This window comes from Amphiprion ocellaris, chromosome 13, assembly GCF_022539595.1.
Source record: "Amphiprion ocellaris isolate individual 3 ecotype Okinawa chromosome 13, ASM2253959v1, whole genome shotgun sequence".
Classification (NCBI taxonomy): Eukaryota; Metazoa; Chordata; class Actinopteri; family Pomacentridae; genus Amphiprion; species Amphiprion ocellaris.
In genome coordinates this window covers 31,101,455-31,119,778 of record NC_072778.1, presented here as the reverse complement: position 1 = coordinate 31,119,778, position 18,324 = coordinate 31,101,455, and the positions used below count along the sequence as shown (strand labels likewise).

At 34.9% G+C, this 18,324-nt stretch overlaps 1 long non-coding RNA gene across 1 annotated transcript; it reads right to left on the bottom strand.

Moving 5' to 3' along the window:
- Nucleotides 1-6,260: 6,260 nt before the first annotated feature.
- LOC129350293 (uncharacterized) lies at nucleotides 6,261-15,130 on the bottom strand. The gene is made up of 2 exons (XR_008603641.1): nucleotides 14,664-15,130; nucleotides 6,261-6,757 (listed from the first exon to the last, which is right to left on the bottom strand). It is a non-coding gene; the product is annotated as an uncharacterized LOC129350293 (long non-coding RNA).
- Nucleotides 15,131-18,324: the final 3,194 nt, after the last annotated feature.

Sequence of the window (18,324 nt, the reverse complement as noted above, 5' to 3'; positions counted from 1 at the left end):
AACTCACCTTTTAGGTCTACATTGGAGGATTTTAGGTGGAATTTTCTTCCAAACCGTCTTTTAGTCTACATGTAAGGATGTTTAGGATGGTATATTCTTCCAAACCAACTTCTCAGGTCTACATTTCAGGTGGAATATTCCTCCATACTAACTTTTTTGGTCTACATTGGAGGATCTTTTCTAAATCACCCTTTCAGGTCTATATTTGAGGTTTTAGGTGGAATATTCCTTTTAACCAGCCCCTCAGGTCTCTTTGAGGATTTTGGATGGAATACTCGGTTAAACCAACATTTTAGGTGCCTGTCCAAGGATTTTTGGTGAAATGTTCCTTTAAGGTGGATGTGTGAGGACCTTGTAGGTGGAATACTTCCTGAAACCAACCTTTTAGGTCAACATTCAAAGATTTAAGGTGGAATATTCCTTTAAACCAACCTAAATTTCATGTTTTGATCATTATCAAGTTAGAAACCTCAATCCAGACTCCTCTTAATGACGTTTGAGATTTATGCTGCTGTTATTTGTTTAGTCCAGACTGAATGACAGAAATCCACAACTGTAATTTTATTTCAGGACTCGGTTATTAAATGTCAAAACAATCCATGTGACTCTAAAAACTCAACAGCTTTACAAACTCTAAGATTAAACTCTCCACAAGGATTCAAAATAAGTTGGACTTCTACATGAGAGCTTTAATTATTCTTCATCTACTTCCTGAAAAGTTTGGTCAATAAAAAAGACAAAAACTAATATTTCCAGCTGAACTAAAGACAGACTTTGTGATTTTTCTGCTCACATGTTGTGTTGTTGTAAACTTACTCTTTCAAATAAATAGCCTCCTAACCTCCTGGAAACCAGCGTTTGTCCTGTTTTTGTGTTGCTCCTCGGCGACCCCAGACAGCCGGGTTGTAATGTTTTTTGAGCAACACACCATAATATGACGTTTTTACAATGAGGGTTCTACTATGGAACCAGTTTGACATGTTCAGGTGTTCTTTGTGTGAAAACTCAGAGATTTCAGGTATCAGAAGGTGGTTTTCAACTTTCTTTGTTAACTTTCTGCTTCAACTTTAAACTAAATTTCCTTCACTAACCCAGCCCTCTGGACTTCCAGTAAGCTGTGTTCCTATTGGCTGTCCAGGAAGATGTGTTCCCATTGGCTGTCCAGGTGGCTGCTTGGTGTTATCAGGAACACCTGAGCAGCTCAGTGTCTTCCTGCTTTATTTAGCTGCATCAAACATTTCCTCTGCTTCTCCACCACTGAACCGGGTTTGGCTCCATTGCTTTAGTTTGTTTTTTAGGCGTTGGCTTGCAGCTTCCAGCAGTAAAATCGTCTTTAATGTGTTTCTTGGTGTGTTTCAGGGCTTTGTATTGGATAGTTGTCTTGGTAAATGTGGTTCTTTAGCCACAGTTAGCACATGGTGCTAATGTGTGCAGTGATTAGTGGATTTGGTACAGCTGAGTTGTGTCTTTATCTTGGCTGTAGTGAGTCTTTAGAGGTTTTTGGTCAGACACATTCTGTATTCTTGTTTGTGAACCAACGTTGGTTGTCCAGAAGGTAAGAGTTCCTGTCCTGATTCTCTGTTCTCAGAGGTTCTCTGGTAGGCTGCAGGAGACTTTAGCGTTTGGGTTGTGCTAGTTTGGTTTTTGTATGGTTTCATTTGGACGACTATCTTGAGGCCCCTCCATGTGGTTTAGTGAGGTTTTCTGGAACAGTTCTACAAAGCAACCTGCAGCAGAAGAGACTTTGAGAGTTTTTAGGAAGTTCTGGAGACCAGACTTTAGAGCAGCAGAAACATTTGTCAGCAGTTTGAGCAGGAGAAGGTGAGCTTCAGAGTAGAAATGAGACGGAAACCTTCTTGACCCGTGTGGTGAGGTCCTGTACCAAGAGTTTGAGCAGGTTGTGAAGAGTCTGTAGTTCTTTGGTCTGAAAGCACAAGAGTCGACTCATTAAAGGAGAAAACAGGAGATATTGATGGTTCTTCTGTCACTCTGCAGTTTCCAGTTTCCTTAGACTGAATATCAAGTTTATATTTTAAATGATTTCCCATGTGAGCCCAAGAAGACTTCAATAAACTTCCTCCATCCCCTGGACACAACATATTTTATTACCATGTTAAATCTTTTTTTTAAAAATGTTTTTGAGTTTTAATCATAGTTTTAGCATCGTTTTTTTTCTCTTTGCTTGTTTTGTCATCTGTGTCAAAGGTGCTAAACAAATAAAGTTGAATTGATAAACTGAATAATTGAATAACTCATGATTGTGACAACAGAAGTATTTTCATTGTGATTTAAGGGTTTGCTTCATTTTAAAGGTTGGGGTTGCATTTTAAAAAAAACAATTAAATCAAAGGAAAAAAATATTTAAAACAATAAAACTTTTAAAAAGAAAAACATTAAATAAAGTTAAATTATATTAAACCGACAAAATATTCAATTAGATAATGACACAGAAGATACAAAACATGTCATTATGAAATTAAACAATTTTTTTAAACAAATATTAAACATTAAAGATGAAATATTTTAGATAATTAAACATTTATAAAATACAATTAAACAAGAATATTAAACATTTAAAAAAATACAAAACATTTAATTAGATTATTAAACCTTTAAAAAGACAAAACATTTAATTCAAAAATTAAATGTTTAATTAGAAAATTAACTCTTAAAGACAATAAAATTTTAAATAGGAATTAAACAGAAAATACAATGAAGCATTTAAAAAGAAAATTAAACATTAAAAGGTGGTAAAACATTTAAAAAGAAAAACCTTAAAGATTTAATCAAAAAATTAAACATTGGGAAAGAAAAGGAAATTTTTCAAACAAGCTGATAAAACATTTGAAAAAACAACATTAAAAGACAAAACATTTGGAAATCAAATCAGACATTAGAAAAGAATAAAAGGTGAGACAAGAGCAAATCTAAACATTTAAGAAGAATCAAACTAAACACCAAACATTTGAAAAGACACCAGTTAAACTTTAGAAGATCAAATTAAACAGAAGAGACAATAAAACGAGCAAAAAGAGCAAAAACTGATAAAAGTCTTAAAGCGTTTTCTAGTCTGAAATGAAAACATCAAGTTGTTTCTTCAAACATTTCCTCTTTCTATGTTCTTGGTTTGATTGTGGACAGATTTACTAAGAACTCATTTCAGAAAACTGCTTTCCAGATAAAGTCTACTAATAGTTGAAGGCATTTATCAAACTAATGTTACCTTCTGATCTCCACAAACTTTATTGTTCAGTGAAGAGAATCAAAGTTTGTTGAGGATTTCTAAAAAACCCACAGGTGAAGCTCTGAGAAGAACTCAGATGGATGGTCTAAATGTGAAATCAAGACTCATGGTCACAAGTTTTCTGTTAACCAGAAAGTTCAAACTAACAGAGAAGTACTGAGAAACTTTTAAAACTTCAGTCCTCAGACTGTCTGGAGGTTCAAACTAACAGAGAAGTACTGAGAAACTTTTAAAACTTCAGTCCTCAGACTGTCTGAAGGTTCAAACTAACAGAGAAGTACTGAGAAACTTTTAAAACTTCAGTCCTCAGACTGTCTGAAGGTTCAAACTAACAGAGAAGTACTAAGAAACTTTTAAAACTTCAGTCCTCAGACTGTCTGAAGGTTCAGACTAACAGAGAACTACTCAGGAACTTAGAAGATATCAGTCCTTGGACTGTCTGAAAGTTAAATCTAACAGAGAACTACTGTGGGACTTAGAAAATTTCAGCCCTCAGACTGTGTGAAAGCTCAGGTCCTGAGGACTCGGGAGGTGTGGAGGCTTGGAAAGTCTTGGAACTGAGGGTTCCACCCTCCAGAACAAAGGCTGAAGCCCAACCTCCCGAGAAAAACGGTCGAGTCAAGACTCGAGTTTAAAAAAAACTCGAAAACGACAAAAAATAGATGATAAATGCGCAAAAAAAAGAAGAATTAGTGTCTGAGCGAATAGCTCAGGGGATAAGAAGACAGACTCCCAAGTGGAGGGTCGCAGGTTCGAGACCCGCCACTGGCAGTTTTCTTTCTTTGTCTTTGTCAGGATTTTGAGAAAATTTAAGAAGTGTCTGGTCTTGAACCAGCGACCTGCAGCTCCATAGGCAAATCCTTAACTCACTGAGCTACAGATCAGATGAAAAGAAATAATTTCGTCGTCCCTTTGGCATCGTAGTTACTGAAGTCACCACATGGGTGGAGTCAAGGCGGGGTCTGGGTGGAGTCAGGGCGGAGAGTAGGCGGGGAGGTGGGTGGCGGCCTCCCCCCGTCTACTCCCCCACCTCCCCACCACCACCCACCACACCTTCCCCCGCCCGACGAGTTCTTCGAGTCTCCACGAGTTCTTCGAGTCTCAACAGGTTTTCCCGAGTTTCTTGAGTTTCCACCACGTCCAAGGCAGAACAAGTTGTCATGAAGAGGTGTTGAAGTCGGCCAGGATGGACTGACTTTTTACAGCAACTAGAAGGAAGACCACTAGAAGAGCAGGTCTTAACCACCATCCATAAAATCCATGGAGTCACTCCAGAGAAATGAAGGAAGGTCAACTTTTATCAACCTCCATCCAGATGTTCAACTTGATATCTTTACTTGGACATTTTTAGCACCACAAGCCTTTAGTATCACACTTTATTATCACTTATTAGGACTTTAATGGAATCCACCAGCAGATTTAGTTTTTGTTGAGAAACTTTATTCTTGTCGTCGTGGGACTGCAGTATTGAAAACTGTTCCTTCTATTTGATCTCATGTTTATTAGTTTTAGTGGAGAAAGTTATTTTAGTTGTCCAATCGTCTCTTAAAAACCAAATAATAAATTGGATTAGTCAAGAGGTTTAAATTTCTTACTTTGTAATATTTTAAATATGACAAAAAATATAAAAATAAAGCGTCTTGAGACAATTTGACCTGTAATTGGCATTATATAAATAAAATTGAATTAAAATTGTATGTATCTTGTAATGGAGTAATTCGGCCATATATGTTGTAAAACACATTTTCTTTGTCCATTAATCTGTTGATTGTTTTCTCCACTAATTCATTTCTTGTTTTGGTTTATAAAATGTCAAACCCAAATATATTCAGTTTACTGTCATAAAAACCAAAAAGATTTACATTCATGATGCAGGAATCAGGCAGTTTTTCACTTTTTATCTTAGTTTTGTCAGAAAGGTAGTTGATAATGTGTGAATTGTTGCAGCTTGTGAGCCGTAAAAGGTTTTAATCTTTGGGGCCGAGTGTCAGAAAACATTTAGAAACCAACATCAACAAAGCACTCAACAAAGATTTGTACATCATTAAAGGGAAATCCAACTTTTGCATGACAATGTCTAATTAAAGGACATTTATTTCCAACGTAAATGTGTGATATTCATCCTCTGGTGCTTTCTCTTCACATCGTCTTCCACCTGGACTGGTTTGGTCGGAACCATGTGCAACAAACATTTGAAAAACTGCACTTTAACATCAATGAATTACACTGAAATTTAACCTCTACATAAATGAGACTGAGTCTGGATGTGCTGCTCTGTCATTAACTCTTAAGTTTAGGGAAAGTTCAAACAAAAGAGGACAGTTCAGATAAGACTTGAGAGTGAGCTTATTTTGAACAAACATCTCAGACTTTCTGAGCTTCAGCACCTCCAGCAAGATATTTTAACAACAAGCAACTCAAGAGATCCAGAAGTTGGAGAGAGTTAGCTTTAGCTGAGCCAAAGAACATGTGGGACGCTAACCTAGCAAACATTTTAGACTTTTCTCTGTTAATTCTGAGAAATAATTTTGTATTTAATGACAGAGCTACACATCTTAACTCAGTCTCATTAAAACAGACTCTAATTCAGTGTCATCCATCCATATTAAAGTGCAGTTACCCAAAATGTTTGTTGCATGAGCTCCAACAAAACCTGTCCAGGTAGAAGGCCACTTTGACAAACAGGAAGTGGAAGATTCCAAGCAGATTTATAGAAGGGGGAACTGGACTGTACTAAGTGTGGTCGAGTATAGAGGGGTGTTTTGTGAGTTTTTAAGGCTGATAATGATTATTAGTAAGACATTTGGAGTAGATATTCATTTGCAGTAAATGAAAGTATTTAAAATCTTGGAGTTAAACTTAGAAGAACACAAACTCTAACAGGAAACTTTGTTGATACGTTTTTGTTTTGTTTACAGATGTTAAGTTAAAGGAGTTTATTCCTGACGTATAACCAATCAAATCACTCCAGAAGACAGAGCGACCACAGGTAGATAAAGGTTCAGAGCCAAAGTAGCACCATTTTTAAATTGATTTATTACCATAAATCAGTAAAAAATAAAATACTGATAATCAGTAAATCAGTCAGCCCACAATTACTACAATTCTACAATGTATGTCTCTTTCCTTTGACTTGTTATTTGTACAATATACGATGTATATGATGGTGTTTTTTCATACCAAAGGCTATACTATGATGTTTTCTAAGAGACATAATGTGCTACTCTGGTTGTTCTGGCCCTGCACTCCTCTTCTGTTGTTTTCTGGATTGTACTCAGCTTCATGCCTTCGTCCACCCGGCCTCCGTTGACTCGTCCCGCCTGCCGTCTCTGGAGCTGAAGCTGGATTGGAACAGACCAAAGTACAGTCCAATCACGATGCCAGCTGCCTCTCAAAAGGCTCCTTCATCTGGCAGGTGGCGCCACTTCTTCTGAGGGGAAGCTGAGCTGGTCCAGCAGAACTTTGGAGATGTGTTCCAGTGGTTGGTGGATGTGTGGGGAGATAGAGAGGGACCTTTGAATTGTTCAGAAAGGAAAACAGGGAACCCATTGGTAGTTTTAGTTGAGGGTGCTACTGCGGTGTGTTTTTGGGTTTTAAGAGGTGAACAGGAAGAGTTTTTTTTCGTATTGATTATCTTTTACTTTGTTCCTGGTTGGAATGCCCATCAATGTCAACGTGAAGTTCACTTTTAGTTCTGTTGATTTATTTTTACTTTACTAACACCCATTTGCTTTTAACCCCTTCACATGTTGTGTTGTTGTAAATTTCCTCTTTCAAATAAATACTCGTCTAACCCTCTGGAAACCAGCGTTTGGACTGTTTTTGTGTTGCTCCTCACCTACTTCAGACAGCCGGGACATAACAACGTTTTGTGGACTAAAGGCTTTTCTATGACGTTTTTATTGCAACATGCTATACTATGACATCTTTAGAGTGACATGCTATAGGATGACGATTTCTGAGCGACATGCTATACTATGACGTTTTTAGACCAAAGCTATACGATGACGTTTTTTGGGTGACATGCTATACTATGACGTTTGTTGGACGAAAGGCTATACTATGAAGTTTTTAGACCAAAGGCTATACTATGACATTTTTTGGACGACTGTCGAAAAAAAAATGCAATTTTTCAACATGTTGTAAAGACGTGCCATATGATGAAATAATGTAAAAGACGCCGTGAAAAACACTATGGTAAGGTTTCCTTTGAAAAAAAAATCATCATGAATTTTGGCCTTAACTGTAATTAATATCAATAACAATAATAAGGAGTGATGAGAACAATCAGAATTTACAAGTGAATGTGACCTCAACACTTTGTGACTTGAACAGGTGCGACAAAAGGAGTAAGGACTGCTGTACACTAAGACGTCTTTTGAACGAAATGCTATAGTATGACGTTTCTAGAACGACATGCTATACCATGACGTTTTTTGAACGACATGCTATACTATGATGTTTTTAGAGCGACATGTTATACTATGAGGTTTTTTGAGCGACATGGCTATGTCAAAAAATGTCATTTTTCAACATGTTGTGAAAACATGCCAAATGATGAAATAATGTAAAGCAGGCCATGAAAACCACTCCAGAAAGGTTTTCTTTGAAAAAAAAATCATCATGAATTTTGGCGCAAAAAAAACGCCTTACTATACTATGTCGAAAAAAAATGCCATTTTTCAAACATGTTGTAAAAACGTGCCATATGATGAAATAATGTAAAGGAGGCTGCGAAAACAACTCCAGAAAGGTTTTCTTTGAAAAAAAAAATCATCATGAATTTTGGCGCAAAAAAAAACGCCTTACTATACTATGTCGAAAAAAAATGCCATTTTTCAAACATGTTGTAAAAACGTGCCATATGATGAAATAATGTAAAGGAGGCCGTGAAAAACACTCCAGAAAGGTTTTCTTTGAAAAAAAAATCATCATGAATTTTGGCGCAAAAAAAACGCCTTACTATACTATGTCGAAAAAAAATGCCATTTTTCAAACATGTTGTAAAAACATGCCATATGATGAAATAATGTAAAGGAGGCCGTGAAAAACACTCCAGAAAGGTTTTCTTTGAAAAAAAAATCATCATGAATTTTGGCGCAAAAAAAAACGCCTTACTATACTATGTCGAAAAAAAATGCCATTTTTCAAACATGTTGTAAAAACGTGCCATATGATGAAATAATGTAAAGGAGGGCGTGAAAAACACTCCAGAAAGGTTTTCTTTGAAAAAAAAATCATCATGAATTTTGGCGCAAAAAAAAACGCCTTACTATACTATGTCGAAAAAAAAATGCCATTTTTCAAACATGTTGTAAAAACGTGCCATATGATGAAATAATGTAAAGGAGGCCGTGAAAAACACTCCAGAAAGGTTTTCTTTGAAAAAAAAATCATCATGAATTTTGGCGCAAAAAAAACGCCTTACTATACTATGTCGAAAAAAAATGCCATTTTTCAAACATGTTGTAAAAAAGTGCCATATGATGAAATAATGTAAAGGAGGCCGTGAAAAACACTCCAGAAAGGTTTTCTTTGAAAAAAAAATCATCATGAATTTTGGCGCAAAAAAAAACGCCTTACTATACTATGTCGAAAAAAAATGCCATTTTTCAAACATGTTGTAAAAACGTGCCATATGATGAAATAATGTAAAGGAGGGCGTGAAAAACACTCCAGAAAGGTTTTCTTTGAAAAAAAAAAAATCATGAATTTTGGCGCAAAAAAAACGCCTTACTATACTATGTCGAAAAAAAATGCCATTTTTCAAACATGTTGTAAAAACGTGCCATATGATGAAATAATGTAAAGGAGGCCGTGAAAAACACTCCAGAAAGGTTTTCTTTGAAAAAAAAAATCATCATGAATTTTGGCGCAAAAAAAACGCCTTACTATACTATGTCGAAAAAAAATGCGATTTTTCAAACATGTTGTAAAAACGTGCCATATGATGAAATAATGTAAAGGAGGCCGTGAAAAACACTCCAGAAAGGTTTTCTTTGAAAAAAAAATCATCATGAATTTTGGCGCAAAAAAAACGCCTTACTATACTATGTCGAAAAAAAATGCGATTTTTCAAACATGTTGTAAAAACGTGCCATATGATGAAATAATGTAAAGGAGGCCGTGAAAAACACTCCAGAAAGGTTTTCTTTGAAAAAAAAATCATCATGAATTTTGGCGCAAAAAAAACGCCTTACTATACTATGTCGAAAAAAAATGCATTTTTCAAACATGTTGTAAAAACGTGCCATATGATGAAATAATGTAAAGGAGGCCGTGAAAAACACTCCAGAAAGGTTTTCTTTGAAAAAAAAATCATCATGAATTTTGGCGCAAAAAAAAACGCCTTACTATACTATGTCGAAAAAAAATGCCATTTTTCAAACATGTTGTAAAAACATGCCATATGATGAAATAATGTAAAGGAGGCCGTGAAAAACACTCCAGAAAGGTTTTCTTTGAAAAAAAAATCATCATGAATTTTGGCGCAAAAAAAACGCCTTACTATACTATGTCGAAAAAAAATGCATTTTTCAAACATGTTGTAAAAACGTGCCATATGATGAAATAATGTAAAAGGAGGCCGTGAAAAACACTCCAGAAAGGTTTTCTTTGAAAAAAAAAATCATCATGAATTTTGGCGCAAAAAAAACGCCTTACTATACTATGTCGAAAAAAAATGCCATTTTTCAAACATGTTGTAAAACGTGCCATATGATGAAATAATGTAAAGGAGGCCGTGAAAAACACTCCAGAAAGGTTTTCTTTGAAAAAAAAATCATCATGAATTTTGGCGCAAAAAAAACGCCTTACTATACTATGTCGAAAAAAAAATCCGATTTTTCAAACATGTCGTAAAAACGTGCCATATGATGAAATAATGTAAAGGAGGCCGTGAAAAACACTCCAGAAAGGTTTTCTTTGAAAAAAAAATCATCATGAATTTTGGCGCAAAAAAAACGCCTTACTATACTATGTCGAAAAAAAATGCCATTTTTCAAACATGTTGTAAAAACGTGCCATATGATGAAATAATGTAAAGGAGGCTGCGAAAACCACTCCAGAAAGGTTTTCTTTGAAAAAAAAATCATCATGAATTTTGGCGCAAAAAAAACGCCTTACTATACTGTCGAAAAAAAATGCCATTTTTCAAACATGTTGTAAAAACGTGCTATATGATGATATAATGTAAAGGAGGCTGCGAAAACCACTCCAGAAAGGTTTTCTTTGAAAAAAAAACATCATGAATTTTGGCGCAAAAAAAATGCCTTACTATACTATGTCGAAAAAAAATGCGATATTTCAAACATGTTGTAAAAACGTACCATATGATGAAATAATGTAAAGGAGGCCATGAAAAACACTCCGAAAGGCTATCTTTGAAAAAAAAATCATCATGAATTTTGGCGCAAAAAAAACGCCTTACTATACTATGTCGAAAAAAAATGCCATTTTTCAAACATGTTGCAAAAACGTGCCATATGATGAAATAATGTAGAGGAGGCCGTGAAAAACACTCCAGAAAGGTTTTCTTTGAAAAAAAAATCATCATGAATTTTGGCGCAAAAAAAACGCCTTACTATACTATGTCGAAAAAAAATGCCATTTTTCAAACATGTTGTAAAAACGTGCTATATGATGAAATAATGTAAAGGAGGCTGTGAAAAAACACTCCAGAAAGGTTTTCTTTGAAAAAAAAATCATCATGAATTTTGGCGCAAAAAAAACGCCTTACTATACTATGTCGAAAAAAAATGCCATTTTTCAAACATGTTGTAAAAACGTGCTATATGATGAAATAATGTAAAGGAGGCTGTGAAAAACACTCCAGAAAGGTTTTCTTTGAAAAAAAAAATCATGAATTTTGGCGCAAAAAAAACGCCTTACTATACTATGTCGAAAAAAAATGCCATTTTTCAAACATGTTGTAAAAACGTGCCATATGATGAAATAATGTAAAGGAGGGCGTGAAAAACACTCCGAAAGGTTTTCTTTGAAAAAAAAATCATCATGAATTTTGGCGCAAAAAAAATGCCTTACTATACTATGTCGAAAAAAAATGCCATTTTTCAAACATGTTGTAAAAACGTGCTATATGATGAAATAATGTAAAGGAGGCTGTGAAAAACACTCCAGAAAGGTTTTCTTTGAAAAAAAAATCATCATGAATTTTGGCGCAAAAAAAATGCCTTACTATACTATGTCGAAAAAAAATGCCATTTTTCAAACATGTTGTAAAAACTTGCCATATGATGAAATAATGTAAAGGAGGCCGTGAAAAACACTCCAGAAAGGTTTTCTTTGAAAAAAAAATCATCATGAATTTTGGCGCAAAAACAACGCCTTACTATACTATGTCGAAAAAAAATGCGATATTTCAAACATGTTGTAAAAACGTGCCATATGATGAAATAATGTAAAGGAGGCCTTGAAAAACACTCCGAAAGGCTATCTTTGAAAAAAAAAATCATCATGAATTTTGGCGCAAAAAAAACGGCTTACTATACTATGTTGAAAAAAAATGTGATATTTCAAACATGTTGCAAAAACATGCCATATGACGAAATAATGTAAAGGAGGCCGTGAAAAACACTCCAGAAAGGTTTTCTTTGAAAAAAAAATCATCATGAATTTTGGCGCAAAAAAAACGCCTTACTATACTATGTCGAAAAAAAATGCCATTTTTCAAACATGTTCTAAAAACGTGCTATATGATGAAATAATGGAAAGGAGGCTGTGAAAAAACACTCCAGAAAGGTTTTCTTTGAAAAAAAAATCATCATGAATTTTGGCGCAAAAAAAACGCCTTACTATACTATGTCGAAAAAAAATGCCATTTTTCAAACATGTTGTAAAAACGTGCTATATGATGAAATAATGTAAAGGAGGCCGTGAAAAACACTCCAGAAAGGTTTTCTTTGAAAAAAAAATCATCATGAATTTTGGCGCAAAAAAAACGCCTTACTATACTATGTCGAAAAAAAATGCCATTTTTCAAACATGTTGTAAAAACGTGCCATATGATGAAATAATGTAAAGGAGGCCGTGAAAAACACTCCAGAAAGGTTTTCTTTGAAAAAAAAAATCATCATGAATTTTGGCGCAAAAAAAACGCCTTACTATACTATGTCGAAAAAAAAATGCGATTTTTCAAACATGTTGTAAAAACGTGCCATATGATGAAATAATGTAAAGGAGGCTGTGAAAAACACTCCAGAAAGGTTTTCTTTGAAAAAAAAATCATCATGAATTTTGGCGCAAAAAAAACGCCTTACTATACTATGTCGAAAAAAAATGCCATTTTTCAAACATGTTGTAAAAACGTGCCATATGATGAAATAATGTAAAGGAGGCGTGAAAAAACACTCCAGAAAGGTTTTCTTTGAAAAAAAAAATCATCATGAATTTTGGCGCAAAAAAAACGCCTTACTATACTATGTCGAAAAAAAATGCGATTTTTCAAACATGTTGTAAAAACGTGCCATATGATGAAATAATGTAAAGGAGGGCGTGAAAAACACTCCAGAAAGGTTTTCTTTGAAAAAAAAATCATCATGAATTTTGGCGCAAAAAAAACGCCTTACTATACTATGTCGAAAAAAAATGCCGATTTTTCAAACATGTTGTAAAAACGTGCCATATGATGAAATAATGTAAAGGAGGCGTGAAAAACACTCCAGAAAGGTTTTCTTTGAAAAAAAAATCATCATGAATTTTGGCGCAAAAAAAACGCCTTACTATACTATGTCGAAAAAAAAATGCAATTTTCCAAACATGTTGTAAAAACGTGCCATATGATGAAATAATGTAAAGGAGGCGTGAAAAACACTCCAGAAAGGTTTTCTTTGAAAAAAAAATCATCATGAATTTTGGCGCAAAAAAAATGCCTTACTATACTATGTCGAAAAAAAATGCGATTTTTCAAACATGTTGTAAAAACGTGCCATATGGTGAAATAATGTAAAGGAGGGCGTGAAAAACACTCCAGAAAGGTTTTCTTTGAAAAAAAAATCATCATGAATTTTGGCGCAAAAAAAATGCCTTACTATACTATGTCGAAAAAAAATGCAATTTTCAAACATGTTGTAAAAACGTGCCATATGATGAAATAATGTAAAGGAGGCGTGAAAAAACACTCCAGAAAGGTTTTCTTTAAAAAAAAATCATCATGAATTTTGGCGCAAAAAAATGCCTTACTATACTATGTCGAAAAAAAATGCGATTTTTCAAACATGTTGTAAAAACGTGCCATATGATGAAATAATGTAAAGGAGGGCGTGAAAAAAACTCCAGAAAGGTTTTCTTTGAAAAAAAAATCATCATGAATTTTGGCGCAAAAAAAATGCCTTACTATACTATGTCGAAAAAAAATGCCGATTTTTCAAACATGTTGTAAAAACGTGCCATATGATGAAATAATGTAAAGGAGGGCGTGAAAAACACTCCAGAAAGGTTTTCTTTGAAAAAAAAATCATCATGAATTTTGGCGCAAAAAAAACGCCTTACTATACTATGTCGAAAAAAAATGCGATTTTTCAAACATGTTGTAAAAACGTGCCATATGATGAAATAATGTAAAGGAAGGCGTGAAAAACACTCCAGAAAGGTTTTCTTTGAAAAAAAAAATCATCATGAATTTTGGCGCAAAAAAAATGCCTTACTATACTATGTCGAAAAAAAAATGCATTTTTCAAACATGTTGTAAAAACGTGCCATATGATGAAATAATGTAAAGGAGGCCGTGAAAAACACTCCAGAAAGGTTTTCTTTGAAAAAAAAAATCATCATGAATTTTGGCCTTAACTATAATTAATATCAATAACAGTAATAAGTCATGATAAGAACAATCAGAATTTACAAGTGAATGTGACCTCAACACTTTGTGACTTGAACAGGTGCGACAAAAGGAGTAAGGACTGCTGTACACTATGACGTCTTTTGAACGACATGCTATCGTATGACATTTCTAGAACGACATGCTATACTACGACATTCTTTGGACGACATGCTATAGTATGACGTTTCTAGAACGACATGCTATACCATGACGTTTTTTGGACGACATGCTATACAATAGGATTTTTTAATTGACATATTACTATGATGTTTTTTTTTTGTTTTTTTTTTAGCAACATCTAATAATTTGAACAGTTTTAAAAATTACTATACATTTACTTGTGCAATTAAATATTATTCTTTTTAGGCAAAGGCCATTTCTGATTACATATAGGCTATTAAATAAATGTTTATTAAAAACTAAAAAGCATTAAAAAATAATAACCAACTTAGGCATTTACCGAGTCACTAAAACAGTGTAGAGTCTACGGCCACATCAGCATTATTATAAGCATCCTCTGGTAAATTCACAGCCATATACTGTAGGAAATCTAGCTGATCTCATCATGATGTCTCTTACCATATGGACTTCAGGAGATGATTAGATGATGATAAACTGTGACCTGCTGGTTGGGTTCTCTCTGTTCTCATATTTCCTCCATGTTTGTCTCCTGATGCTGCCTTACTTCAGCCAGTCCATGAGCAACAGAAAACACAGTTTGCCTTGTATCCATTGCCAGGGGTTCCACTCTTCCCACTCCAGTCTGTACATTCGCAAACGTTTTTGCTTCTTTAGACGTGGTGGAGTTTCAGGTGTAGACATTTTTAAACGTGCGGGTGCAGCAGCGTCTGTAACCTGGCAACCAGAGACAGGACCGGACAGGACCGGACACACAGAGACGTCTGAAGTCTGTCCACTGGACCTGGCATCGGGTCCTCGCTACGTGGGTCCTACGAAGAGGAAAATGGCTGCCCTTAATATTTCCTGTGTTTTATTATATTCATTATGCAGTTTTGATGAGTGTGTGACAGACGTGTACGGGGCATTTATGAAAATACGGAACAACTTGCGTCCCGTATTGATTTAACACGGGACGCAACAATTAATTGTCGAATAAAGGACGTTTCCGTATTTTAAGTGACAGGTGGCAACCTATTGCTAGCATTACTTGTTGCTTTTCCATTCTACCCTTATGTTAGCTTGCTTATTTTGTTTCAGTAATGTATCATACTTTACATTATTGTTTTTCTAATAGGCATTGCATTATCCTTTTTTCCTTCGTTTTTTTCTGAGCAATATCTGGCACAAGAATTTCCTTCAGGATTAATACAGTTTTATCATATTTTGAGAATGTAACCAATACTTTACTTTTTAAAATCCCTCTCCAATTATTGATATAAACCCTTAAAACTCAGCTTTGAGTGTCAAAGTTATATATTCAGAAGTGTTTCCTTCAAAGCAATCCCTTCCTGCACTATAATTGTTGAAATGTAACTCTACACTGTTGCTGCCATTATAATGTGCAGATCTATGCTGCCACTCCAGCACACCAGCTCACCGACAACTCCATTCAAACACTAGAAAACTGCATAATAGCAAGTTGTAAAATTGCATTAAGTGCCCTGGCAGATAGAGCATAGTTTGCGAGGGGAGTCACAGAGCACAGGAGGCCATGACCGTGTGAATGCCTGACAGAAAATGAGAATTTTGAGCAGATTTGGGCTTTTATAGCCTGTGGTCTTAAACTTTTGATCAGCTGATAAACAGCCTATTTCAGTTTACTTCTTGTTTTCAATAAATTACTTTTTCAAAGTGCTTTTTGTCTCACTCCCCCTTCTTGCTTTTGCATATTGTAGTTCTACTTAAAACCTCATTAAGATCCAAATGTGCAAAAGGTAAATTCTAGCTATTTTTCAACTGGTCTTACGATTTTGATCAGGTCTGTGTATCTATCTATCTATCTATCTATCTATCTATCTATCTATCTATCTATCTATCTATCTATCTATCTATCTATCTATCTATCTATCTATCTATCTATCTATCTATCTATCTATCTATCTATCTATCTATCTATATCTATATATATATATATGTATATGTATATATATATACACATATCTGTGTGTATATATATACACACACACACACACACACACACACACACACACATATATATATATATATATATATATGCTTTATGAAAAGAAATTGAGTAAATTTCTTTTCATAAAGTATTTATATATATATACACACACACACACACACACACACACACACACATATATATATATATAAATGTTTCATGAAAAGAAATTTACTCAATGTGTTCTTACATGACATACAAAATATCAAATTATCTTTGAGTGACTGTGCAGATCCCAAAAACCACATTTGTTGGTCTTTATGTGTCTTCCTAGCCATCTAAACTTTTATATCTGCTTCCAGTGTATGCACGTGTGATTCTTGTGAGACTCCCAGAGTGTGCACATCAAGTCTAGACACGGCATGAACACAGCTTACTCAGAGGTGAGTAACATGGCCTGACACATACACACCTGGTGCAGTGCACGAGGTCCACAAAACACACAACTCTTTTTTCCACTTTCTGCCCCTTTCAATGTTATGACAAGCCGTTCACTGACTCACAAGGAGTATTAAGGTTTTATTATTAACTTTAAGGATGCTTGTGGTCTGGATCCTGGTTGCCTCACTGAATATTTGTACCAAAATGAGCCATTTATTAATATTTTTTATAACTTTTTTCACTTGATTTCATTGAACAGTACTTTTGTAGCACAAACCGAGTGCCATATAAAGATGACATATTCTGTGCTTTATATTTAAACCTAATTGTTTGAGATCTGAAAGCATATTGGTTCACAAGGAAACAGAAGAAATGAACATATAGCAGTGTATTGTTCACCACACACAAATAAAGGACCTCCTGACAGTGTTACCGCCCTGCTGACGTGACATGAGAGCAGACACTGAGTAGTTCTTTTACACGCTAACCTCACTCACCTGAGTCACCTTCTGAGGAAATTTCCCTGATGTGACATCACAGCTGCTAACCAATCACATTCAGATTTGCTGCTGTCGTTTGAAACACTAGTCACAATAAGGCAGTGTGTTTGCCTGGAATTGCAGGGGAAGTACAGTATGTGGTGACAGTATATGGTCACTGCGCAACCAATATTCAGTGGTTTGTGCTTTTTTTTGTTCTTCTAAGATGCGCACCATCATTTTTGTATTCATTATTATTTAACCATTTCAATTAAGACTTTTAGTTGTAAATTTTATGTCAAATAAAATGCCTTTTTTAACCCTAGTTTACACAAATGTTACACTTTTGAATTACATGTGATGATGTAATGATGTTTTCCCATGAACTCATACACTTTTTACTGGTACAGATGCGGCCAGGCCACAGATATTCTCTGTTCTACATTTAGTCCGTGTCCTGCTGAGTGTAAACTCAGTTGCTTTTCCTCTTTACTATCTATCCATCAGCATCAACATGTCAGCTGATGTCAGCAGCTTGGGCTTTGTGTTGTCCAGTGGAAAACAGGTCTGACATGTCTCCAGCAGTCACCTGTCGCTGTAGCCATAACTACGACTCACATGTCTGCAGCTATGAGGGTGTGTTGTTCTTTTTAAATCCTTATCTAACACTGAGGGAATGTGATCAAAACACACAAGTTCATATCAGTAACCTGATGAGGACAAAATATTAAGGTACACTCTGTACAGCGTTGAGACTTTATTTTCATTCTAGATTAATCAATCAGCTGTTACTCAACAGTTCTTTAGCGCAGTATTTAGTGTTTACAGTGTTGTCACATATTATTGTAGCTAAGCCGACAGTCTTTGGGTTTGTGTTCTATGGTATTGTTTTCTGCTGTTTCTGTTCAAAGTCAGAGACAACCCAGATTTGATGTTAGACAATATGCAACCGAGAAAATGAAGATTTGTCGTATTTTTGAAGTGATATTTAACTCTCAAAGTCTACTCATCTATAATGTCAACTATTTTCCTGTCTATAGTCTCTGTAATGAACTAATAACTCTTTAATTAATAGACTTTAGTGCAACATACTTTGTGATGTTATGATTGTTACAACAGATCCTCATAGTTATATGGCCAGTACTGAGAAGTGTAAACTTTTGACCTCAAATGTTGTGTTGCACACAGTTAGCGTCTGGATTATCACAGTTTATACAGCCTGGGGTAAAGCAGG